The 11941-nt window shown below is 42.2% G+C and overlaps 1 protein-coding gene across 1 annotated transcript in view; it reads right to left on the reverse strand.

Moving 5' to 3' along the window:
* CRYBG1 (crystallin beta-gamma domain containing 1) overlaps positions 1–4436 on the reverse strand; it is a 95942-nt gene extending 91506 nt beyond the window's left edge. Inside the window, exon 1 of the mRNA XM_030235573.2 lies at positions 4338–4436. The gene's annotated coding sequence lies outside the window, so the exon portion shown is untranslated. The remainder of the gene's footprint in view (positions 1–4337) is intronic.
* Positions 4437–11941: the final 7505 nt, after the last annotated feature.

Below are 11941 nucleotides of genomic sequence, written 5' to 3' on the forward strand. Positions count from 1 at the left end.
TCTTCTTTTTTTTTTTTTTGATTTTTTTTTCCTAGATTAACTGAAAAAGCATGAGCAAAGAAAGTCAGCAATTTTTGTGCACAACATCAGTCACGGATGAGGTGCCATTCTTCTCTACCAGGATCTGCCTTTCACACCCTGACATCCAAGCAAGCTGACCAGGAAGGCATCAGCAGTCTTACTGGTTCATATTTTTCAGACTGTTATTTGATTTTGAAAAGGACAAAATGAAAAAGAGACAGTTCTTCACCCTGGTGTTTACACAGCCACCAAGCCCACAAAATCAGCAACACAGAAGCAGCAGTTGATGTTAAACTCTTGCATGGAAGAAAAACTACTACTTTCATGGCACAGATGTCATTACACTTTCACAGGACAGTATTTTTTACTCCTTAAAAATGCAAAAAAAAAAAAAAAAGTGTTTTAGTATGTCATCCTTCTTATCTTAGTATCTTTCTAGAAACTTTTTTTTTTCTAAGGATCAATTTCCTCACTAGGTCACAGTATAGAAAACAACTCAGAAGAAAGTTCTGCTTTTAATTCTTTGATTGTGATATCTTAAAAGATCTTCACTCCCCTATAAAAAAATTAAAATACTAAGTCTACTCCTAAGGTGTTATGCTTACATTACAGATTACTAAGAATTATACATCAAACTGAATTACCCTTGTCCATTTCCACCTCCCACTTAGTGTAACTAGGAACACTTGCAGAAATACATATTCAGTCTTACAAAAGAACACGGGTGAACGTTTCCTTTTTCTTTTTTTCAACCAGACAACGCACAACTGTGAATTGTCTGGTTGAAAAATAGTACATAAATAGTACATTAAATTGAGGGTTTGTACTTAACAAAACAGCAAACAGTATAACAGTTTTCTACATTTTATTCCTGTCAATCAATTGAGCTACTAGCACTCTGTGATATTACACACTTTGTTTTTCACAGGATGAAGCATTTGCTCTTGGAACATGGAAGTAAGGAAGAGATACAAGATCTTGGTCTCACTGACACTTTCTCCACTAAAAACATAATGTTTCTTCACATTCCACAAATCTCATGGAGGTACACATTCCTCTCCAAGATAATTCCTTGGATGCAGCCTAATACTGTTTCCCTCTCATTGTTTTTATGCTATTACTGAACCCATAATATCTTTTATTTCCTTGCCAAATCACTGTAGAATAACAGTCACACAGGTTTCTTCTCCTTCACATACTTAGCATGTTGATGAAGGTGAACTGAGTTCATTTAATCAGGGGAGAGGAAAGTAATAAAAACAAGGAGTGTTGCTGGTGGTAGTGTTTCTAACATGCTCAATATCAAATATCTGTGTTTCTTCAAACTGAGGAAGTAATAAGCAGCAAAAATATCCTCCTTTTTCACAGTGATTACACTGACACATCTCAGGCAAGAATCTAACTACTGTCATTTTTATGGTAGCCAACTCATAACTGGACCAAGTAACTTGTCTGGTCTTGACCATCAAATACAAAACGCTCAAGATTCACAGGGTAGCATACATTGTGAGAAACACTGCTAAACAAACACACCCAAAGATAAACAGTTTTTTTGTCCTCCTGTAGTCAGCTTCCTGCTACAAAGCTAAATTCCAAGCCATCCTCTTCATTTTTAAAGTTGCCATTGGGTGGAGATCATTCAGTGTCCAAACCATGACAGCTGTATAAGGATGTGACCTCCAAGAGACCAAGTAAAAATTTGTCTCATAATGTGATGCAGTTACCTACAGCATGGTGACAACTGTAATTCTTTTTCTTTTCACTGCACCTACTTCTGTTAAGAGGCTCAAACTTGTAGCTGTTATCTGAGGGAGATTCTACAAGCTTTTGGTGGAAAAAGTAATCAGAGGAGTTCATCTGGCTGCCCTGACACCCATGAATGTAGGCAGTACAACACAAATTTCATAGAGACACGAGAATCCATCCTTGTAACTTCAAGTTTAAGGAGCTGGGATGCTTGTTAGGCTTTTATCACAAGATTTTTTTTATGCCATGCTGGGTTCTGCTCTTCCAGATAAATAACTAACAGCAAGGAAAAGTACTGGCTACCTGAAAAAATAACATAAGACAAGCAAAACAGCTGATGATGAGACAATGTTTAAATTGGAGTGCCATATAAATAGGTGTCTTCAAACTGACAGCTGTCGTGCTTGCCATGTACCAAACCATAGCTAAAACCACAGCCACTAATTAAGCATCTCGTATCTTCAAAGTCATCCCTGTTAACAGGATGCTCTATCTGTCCTATACAGTACTCTTGAGACCAAGCACTACAGCCTACCATGCATGCAATGAAAATTAAATACTTCAAACCATGTCTTTTGAGAAGTGCTATCATAATCTTCAACATATTTTTTAAAATCTATTTAGTGGTTCTGGCTCTATACTAAAAGCTTAGCTTGTTCCATTTTTTTAAGGCAAGGATGGTAGAAAGGTACACAAACAAACGAAGTTTGTGTCCTTGGAAGATGACCAACTGCAGTTGAAGATGGTGACATACAGGTGTATTTTCATGTGCTGAAGCACAAACCCAGCCTGTCATCAATAGCAGAAGGATTGGTTCCCGGACCAAAACCCAAACCCCCCAGAGTTTTGTAAGTGTAACAGCAGTGACAACCCTGTCCTTTCAGCAGACTTGCAATTATTAGACTTCTCTTGTAATTTAGGCCAGAACTTGAAAACAAATTTATTCAGTAGAAACATCCTGGTATCTGGAAGAAAAAGGAACCCACACCTAGATTAAAGACTTATGCCACTTCTACACCACCATTCATTTGCTCACATCTAGATAATCTATTCAGTTTTGGGCCCCTCAATACAAAATACACTGATAAAAAGAGCACAGGGCCCCAAGACACTGAGAGGCTGAAGATCCTGCCCTGAGGAGTGGCTGGGGAAGCAGATTCAGCCTAGGGAAGAGATGAGCACAGAGAGAACCCATCACCTGCCTGTCAGTATGCATGGGAGGGTCACCAAGAGCCCCGGGGCTCTTCAGTAGTGCATGGCAGGTGCAGCACAAGCTATGAATGGAAATGTGCTCCAGCCATCTACCAGAAGAAACCATTTCACACAAGACAGTAGTTAACGCGGCTTGGCCAAAGTTGTTGTGCACTCTCTCTTCTTGGAACATTTCAAAACTCAAGTGGACACAGTCCTGAGCAAATGGGATCTGAACTCAGAGTCAGCCCCAGTGGGGTTGTTCCATGCTGATACTGTGATCCCATCCCCTTCTGTTTTATATGGCCTCTGGAAGGCAAAAGAGGGATCTGCTCCTCATTGATGTCACCTGCAGCATTACCTTGAGCTTGGCCATTCAACAGCGTTCTGAAATACATCATTTCCCAGTTAAAAAGTTCTGAAAAGCAGACTTCATTTTCTCTTTCCTAAAAATATGTAAACATAAATATATTTTTCTCCTTTTATAGAAGAGTTTGGTGTTTAAAGTCTTTAATAATACATTTCAACACAAAATGCAAACATAATTAGACCACTTTAGTCAAGTTCTAAGTTCTGCCTGATGTCTACTTTTCAGCAAGTACCAACACTTTCATACAGAGCTACCTTCTGAAACTTACAGATTTCTCAATTTGAAGCAAACACCTGAGAGATCAATAGCTCACAACTTTTTTTTTCTTTCTTTTTTTTCAGTGCAGGCAGCACTGGCAGCTTCTCACTGCCTGGCTTGCGATGTTCAGATCTGAGCAGTACTAACCAACCCTTTCCTGACGTAGCCTCAAGTTCACCATATGCTACTGTGAATTACCTTCACGTCAGAGGTTTTACTGCTCGGCAACCCCACAGTCTCACTGAGGTTCCTTGTACTGTGGCCACAGGCTCTAAACATCCCCCGGGGAATACCTGTGTCCCCAAGAAGCCAGCATGCACTAGATAGTCCTTACTCATGGGAGACTTGCACCACACTGGGGAGCAACAGCCATGGGGAGCACTGTAGCAGATTGCTGTCAAGCCCTTCTCTTTCATCTTCCTCCTCTATTGCGTCCAGAAAACGCCAGCACAGAACAAGCCCACTGCTGCGGAAGAGTACAAGCAACTCACACACCCCAGCCGCCCTTAGGAGGCTGATTTGGGCCAGGAAGCCTCCCCCTGCTCCGGGCACAGGCTGACTGTTACTTATTCACACGGGCGCTGCTGTTTGTCAACACGGCTCGGGCGCCGCTCCGCCAGCAGGCTGGGGCGAACGCGGGACGGGAAGGCGGCTGCGGGACGCACTCTTCCCTCCTCGACAGAAAAAGCCCTGGCGTCCAGCCGTGCCCGGCCCGCGGTCCCCCCACCACCCGCTCGGGTGTCGCGCTTACCGGGGGGCCGGGGACTCGAGGTGCGAGGCGGGCGCGGCACCGCCGCCCTCCCGGGGATGCTGCTCCTTCTTCTTCGGGCGCCAGTGCGGGAACGCGGGGCGCCGCTTGGGCGCGGCGGCGGCGGAGGGACGGCGGCGGGGGGCGGCGGCCGCCCCCTCGGGCTCCGAGTCCTCCGACTCGCTGCGGCCGAAGAGGCGCTGGAAGCGGCCGCGCCGCGCCATGCCGGGCTCTGCGGGGCTCTGCGCGGGGATCTCCCGCCGGCAGCGGCCGTGGGGGGAGCGCGGCGCTCTCGGGCTCTCCCCGGGCATGGACGGGGCGGCGGTGGCAGCCGCCCGCCCCGGTGTATGCGTTTAATAAGGTGATTCCCTGCCTGCCTCCCTCCCTGCCCACCGCCGGACGCGTCGGTCCCTCCCCGCGGAGCGAGCCGCGCCGCGCCGCGGCAGGCGGGCTCCCCGCCACTCGCACAGGAAGGGAGCGGCCCACGTGTGATCCGTGCCCAGGTGCGCATTAGGGGCCATTATCTTGTTGTTGTTTTCTGCTAACCCTGAGGTGTGCCCCGCGCCCCGGACACTTGTGCAAGGCGCGGAGAAAGGCTGCGCGCCAGCCCGCGCCGCGCCGGGGGCTCCGCATCCTCCCGCGGCCGCCCCCCAGCCTCCTCCTCATTTAAGGAGAAAAACATGATAAAGAAAGTCAGCTCTACAGCCGAGGGGCTCAGGAGCCAACACACCCCAAACCTTGCATCTCTGCTTTTTGTCTCGATGCCCGCCACATTAATTAATTAGCTGCTTATCCCTCTCCCTGGGAATAAATTGGCCCTGACCGCCCTGCTGGCTCGTTATCCCGCTGAGGAGGACGAGGAAGAGATTCCCTAGGGAGGCAGAGCCGCTGCCGCGGGAAGGCTCAGGCAGAGACACCTTGCAGCGGGGAGGATCGCGTCGGGTACTATCGTGACCAGCCCCTGCCAGGACCTGGCGATCCCATGTGTTCCTGGGTGCTTTTAGAAATCTCTTAAATGACCCTGAGATCCAGCTTTCCTTCGGAACCGCTGTTGTGCGCTGACAGATACCGTCTGTCCTAAATTGTGTCTAACAAGCATGCATTTGTCTGATATAAGGAGCTTTTAGGGCTCTTGTGACTTTGGTTCTGATTTTTGCTTGTTACTGATGCGACATAGATGTTATAATTCTCTGCTAAAAATACTAAGATGACATAATAAAAATGTTGGAAGTTTGTATCCTGGAAAAACTTTATTTTTTCATTATGCAATGGTCATAATCTGCCAATAGCTGACAAACACTACATAAATTGATGGATATAAAATAATGCTGGGTTTTCTGTGGCAGAAGGAAAAGGAGGTGAGCAAGGCAGGGGAACACAAAATATACAGAAGTTGTCTGAACAGCTAAGTTTTACCAACGCTACTGTTTTACTCCAAGCAATATGTACACCTGTTTGGGGAGAAGATTCAATTATTTTGATTTGTAATTTATTTGGTTAGTGATTAACTAAACAGAATAACGTAAAAATAAATTTATTTTTCCCAAACTTAAGTATGTGTCATGCCAAAATTGGGCAGAACTGGAAAGAAAGATAGTTGTACTCTCAGGAACTGCATAAGGGATTGAGAATAAAAGTCAGTTTCAGTAAAGCAAGCTATATAAGCATGAAAATCATAGAATTTTAATCCCTTTAAATCCCTTTAAATGGGAAGGGACTGCTGAAGGTTGTCTAGTGCAAGTAGAGTCAGCAAGAGCAGGCTATTCAGGACCATATCCATTTGGATTTTAAATATTTCTGAGGACAGAGATAGGAGACCTGATGGCAGGTAGATGCTGTCCTTTACAGATGGCCAGGAACAAAGCAGAAAGTCCTGCAGTATAGCTGGATAAGATTTTTGGACACTGGGTAGACACTGTAAAGATTCAAATAGCTATACTTCTTCTCTTACTTTAGCCTAAAATTATTCTTTTCTATTTTCTTGACTAGAGAACCTCAACTGACATAACCATGGCATTTTCTGACATTCACCACTGAAGAAGCCAGATCAATACATTACTGTGTCTGTGTGCTGCATTTCCATTTAGGTGTCAGTTATAATTGGGATTCTGCTGCGCCAGAGCAAAGGTAAATTAATTGGTGTTGGTGAACCACTTCCCCTAAACAGCACTGGAGAGAAAGGAGTCTTGGCCACTGCAGTCGTGGTGTGTCTTCTCCCTGCCACTCTACCCATTAGATACCTTGAGTTGGTAGCAGACCAGGCAGATGAGGGTATGTTCAGCAGAGCTGTGCTACTTCATTCCACTCAAACAAAAAAAAAAGTGTTTGGCCTGAAAACATACAGTTTAAATGACATAAGAGAGAAAAGGGAGAAATGCAAGGCACATGTTTTTTCAAATCCTCTTAGATTATTTTGGCAGGGTCTGGATTAGCATTAGCACCATAGAGTACCTAGAAAATGTGCAGAGTTCCATACGTCTCTGGAGAGACACATATAAGAAATGTGCATTCCACATAAGCCTTGAGGTATCCAGCATTTGTTCTTCAGTGCTAACATATCCTAAAAACTCCTGATACACAAACTTGAGTGAAGGGGTTTGGTTGCTTTGGTTGTTTTGCAAACTTCAGGTGAAATTAAAGTCTGGTTGTTAAATATGGCAGTGTCAGAACAATGAATAATTTCAATCCAAACAGATCTGTCGAGGCTCTATACTTTTTGTTGTACCTGTCTTATGTAGAAGGTTTGGACCTCAAGTCAGGAAAGGCATTTTTAAGGCCATTAGTTAAGATAGACATTCATAAGAATTAGCCAGTCATTCAGGAAACTTTAAATGATGGTCATGTTTATGTCAGCAGCCAGTTTATGTCAGTTTAATCCAGACACATGCAACAGAACAAGTCAGTCTAGCTTTATCAGAACCAACACAATTTTGCAAGAGTTCATAGTACTTCATACCTTAGAAAGGTATTATGCAACAAATTATCCTTCTCCTGTTTGGTATCATTCCAGCATGGTGAAAAAGAAGATGATTGAGTATCTAGATTAGACTTCACCATACTCAATAGTCTTGCTTGACTGCAAACTGTACGTGAGATTTAAAAAGCAACCAAAAAACTCCCTAAACCTGAAACATGCTAATATTTGAGCTACAAAGATAATCTGGTAAACACAGACCCAAAATTTTTGAAATTGTTATAGAGATCAGCTAACACACAGGTTGAGATAATACTATTAAATCAAGTAATTGATTCTCCCTTTTTATTGTTTCAAAACAGAAGCAAGCTCTGTTCTAATATAAAACTATTCCAATATATGGCACAATAGCTCTGAAACAAACAAACCTCCAGTCTAAAGGCTGTACACAAACTGCAGAAAAATATGAATGAATTATCATCAACTTTGTCATCAAATACCTTTTCTTCTTTTCCAATAAAACAGAGGTGTGAAATCTCCTCCAGAAATGGTGCATGCATGCAAACATTTGAGATTCAGATAATTCACTGTCAGAATATATAAAGACTGTTTTGGATTTCCACACTTTGGAGTTGGTGGTAAAAGAGCAATAAAGTACACAGGGGACAAAATCCTCCCCGTGTCCCATATAAAACATGAAAGTCTCAAACTATGGTCCTGAAATCCCACATTCATTTGACACCTAACCCTGTGGGCACTTAAATTCCAGGGTTGCCTCCCTGTTTGTCTTGAAAGTGCCCCAGGTTCTTAGGGATTCACTTCCCCACATGCTCAGAGTTGCCTCAGTCTTCACAGGACTGAGTGTTGGGTGCCTGCTTCTTGCCTAAGTCTGTCAAGGAGCTAAAAACTAGGTATGGCTTGGCCTGAATCTCTGCTGGGACTCCCTGTGGTTGCATATTTGGATCTTAATTAACTCATGCACTAACAGCAGGCTCCATACAAAATGCCATATTAGCTTCCATTTTTTCCAGGAGTTCAAGGTATGATGTAGAAATAGTGATGGAAATGGTAGCCTTAATTTGGGAAAATCCTACCTACAAGAATACATTATATCTCACAGTCATATCCCCACTAATGTTTGTTTTCTGGCCCAACAAGAGACTGGAGGTTCCCTGGCCACACCTGAAAAGAGGAGTGAGTCCCATTCCATGTCTTGAAAAAAATAAAAGGCATAAATTTATGTCCTCAGTAAATTATCAGGTGGGATACACACATGGTGGGAAGTGGGTGATCACCCCTGGGGGTTAAGGACAGCCTGGAAAATGCAACTGAACATTAGGACCAGGAAGAGCCAAGGCTAGGAACCAAATTAGTGCAAGAACATGGCAGCCAGAATTGTAGCAAGAGTAATATGTAGGAAGCTGGGGAAACAAAGAGACCCTTAAATAAAATAGCAGGGCAAACCCCTTAAAGGTGAGCAATTCCATGTTGCAGGACTTTGGAAAAATGGCAATAGCTTGACTGAGAGTAGAACTAAGGAATGTGGAAGCAAGGGGCAGTGATATGGGCTTCAACCAAGCAGTAAATTTGGAAGTCAAGCTTTTCTAGGATTGCCTTATGTACCTGGTAGGTGGGGGAAAACCTCACCCAGGCTCCAAGGGCAATAATTATTGGCATGCCAGTTGCCATGACTTACCCTAGTCTGTCTGGCAGCCACATGGCTGGATTGCCTGGGGAGACACACAGGGGAGCACACGGGCACTGGAGCTCAAGTAGATGGAAGCACCTCAGGCTCTGAGGGTATTTTGGAGTAGGGGTGAATTTACATAACCTCATGCTCTGAATTTGATCTTGTACACACTTGTGATTACTTCAGGCAGCAATTTCTATTTCTGTGTTGGATGCTTTTGGTCTTATTTTAAGTTGTCTGGTTCCTATCATGGTTCAATTTGGGATCTTTGGTATTTAGGTTCATCTGTGAACTAATACCTCTCTTGAAAGCATGCAGTGTTCATCTCCTAGATACTAGTTATTGATCAGAGAAGTCAAAAATGGATATGACTCTTAATTTATAACCCACTTATTCATGACTAGTTCTGCCGAGCCCTTTGATACTCTAAGATTTTTATTCTGTAAAAAATTCTACTCACACCTATCTGCTGTGGAGCATTCCACAGCAGATAGTTGTGGGTAGAATTTTTAATGGGAAATTAGCATGTTCAGTTAATCAATTCAATATTAGCATGGTTTCTTCTTATTATTATTTTTGCTGTAGAATGCCAAAAATTTAACTCAGCCTTTATCTGAGTTGCTTGTATATTTGCATAGATTAAAAGTGTCATATAGACCTCCCTGCTACTCACACACCTCCTGTCAGCTCCTCAAAAAGAGTCCTACAACCCATCTTTGGGCTTTTAAAGAATCTTTTGCATTAGAATCCTACAGCTCAAGGGAAGCAAACAAAATAAGTCCTGTATACAATCCATGGGGTTGTGTAACTTCAGTGCTCACCCATCAGAAGTGTCCCACAGCAATGCCAAGGTGTAGCATGTGGTCTTTGACTTTAACATGAAATTTTATAGTGCTAACCAGAGCCATTGTAGGTTTTTTACCATACAAGTAAACTACTTCTGCATCAGTTACTACCTCCACATAATACTCCCACTGTGATGCTAACAGTGAGAGTGCCCTCTTTGGTTTCAATGCCAGCTAGGTTCAGCCCATAAGTCCAGGCAGATAGCCAAATAGATTTCAGTTATGAAATGTTCAGGAGTTCCCAGTGTGGAATATTCCTCTTTTTCTTGCTAATACATCCATGTCAGTAGTTTTCATTCCTTCTCCAATCAGTTGACAGGGAAAAAAAGTCTCCCAGTAAAAAAAAACATTTCTTTCAGGGGTTTTCTTCTCTGTTACCTGCCAGGTGTTTTTCTCATTCTGTTAATAACAATCCAGTGTTACTTTTCTTTAATGATAACTATCTTTCAATGAAGTGCAGTGTCAGTACAAAGCCAGGATAACACCTACAACTCACCTACAAAACACTTGATTCTTGCTCTGAGTATCCAAGTATTTTGTTCTTTTGCCCACTTCTAAAAGATGAATGTTTCCTCTGTGCATTTTTTATCTTACAGTTTCTTGAAAGCTTTCAGTCTTTGGACATACCAATTTGCATAAAGAGTTAAAATAATGATTTTGAGACTGGTCTCAAGCTGAGCACTAATATTTGTAAAACGTTTTAGGTGTGCTATGTCAGGGTTGGTTCAATATGATGTTTATTTGGCATCTGAAGTTGTTCAGTAAGATTTTTTTTTTGCGCCTCAAAGCTCTAAGACGGGAAGATAAAATAGCTGTGAGAAAACAGGCTATACAACTGGTCTGAAACAAATTATGTGGATGCTACTCCTAGGAGAGAACATTCCACATTGTGGCGACTGTTTTTTCTTTCCCATCTTAGTGGGAAAGGAGGAAGGAGGTGGGACATGCTGCTCTTCATGGGACCAGAATGCCACTGATTGGGAGCATCGCTGATGCCACTCTGTGCATCAGGGGCTCCAGCCTCCTCTGGAGTTTGTTTAAAAAAAAAGTATGTGAATTCTACCATTCAGTTCTCCTGTAGTCACAATTTAAAGGTATACTAGTAAGACCATAAATTAATTCAATTAGAAAAACACCACAAATTAACATAACAATGAGGCATTAGGAATATAATACTGACAAATTGTTAATTTACTGCTTAATATCAAGATGTACTTATGTTTTCCTGAGAAGATATAGCTTGGCTGAAATGTATTTATTTCCAGGCTAATATTTTATGGTTCTGTGTCTCTTGCTTTCCAGGTTTGCACTGGTTAGTGTGCATGGTACTGCTACACTTTCATGCTTGGCCAAAAGCAAAGCTGTAGGTCATGTTCTTCTCTGATCTAAATTTTTGATTATTATCTAGGTTGAAATTAATTTGACACCTTAAAGAATAATTTTTAATTTGTTTGACTAAATCAGCAATGCCATTCTATTATATTTTCATCATATTCTCATGGAGATCTATCAGCCAGCATGGCTTAAGTTAGGATAGGATATTTTGCTTTTAATTTTTAAGAAGGAAGGCAGAAACTACCAGGAAGTTTAAAATTAATTATTTCATAAAGGTTCTAGGTATATTACTAAATCAATAGACTGAAAATTAGATACATAATTACCATTTATGTATTATTGCTCATACTGACTAACAGATGAGCTGGGAAATGGATAAGGATGAAGGAAGGTAGGTCTTTATCTTCAGCAATTTACAGTCTAGAGCCAATGTGCTAAAGAATTAAATGCAAGCACAGCTGATTAAATTGCTATGGGATATGAGCATCCTGTGACAAATCCAACAGCTATCCAGTCTTCTGTAACCTAGTTGGGTGCTAAAGAATCTGCAATTAAATACTAAGCTGACCAGATGTAATTAAAAGCATAACTGTTCTTATGTATCTGCAGATAATACAGGAGCACTACTGGGAAATTGAAACTGTCTGTTCATAGTTGTGTTTACCAGTCACTTCTTCCTCCTGTATATTACACAGGGTCTATAATACAGATCCTGTGAACACCATCAGCCTCTGTGCAGCCATCAGCTCTGCCCTCTTTCCAGATGAATTTAAACCTTGCACTGTCCTGTGAAAAGTTATCCAAAGAAGAGGTGTTGATATGG

Source organism: Serinus canaria, chromosome 3 (assembly GCF_022539315.1).
Source record: "Serinus canaria isolate serCan28SL12 chromosome 3, serCan2020, whole genome shotgun sequence".
NCBI classification, from domain to species: Eukaryota; Metazoa; Chordata; class Aves; order Passeriformes; family Fringillidae; genus Serinus; species Serinus canaria.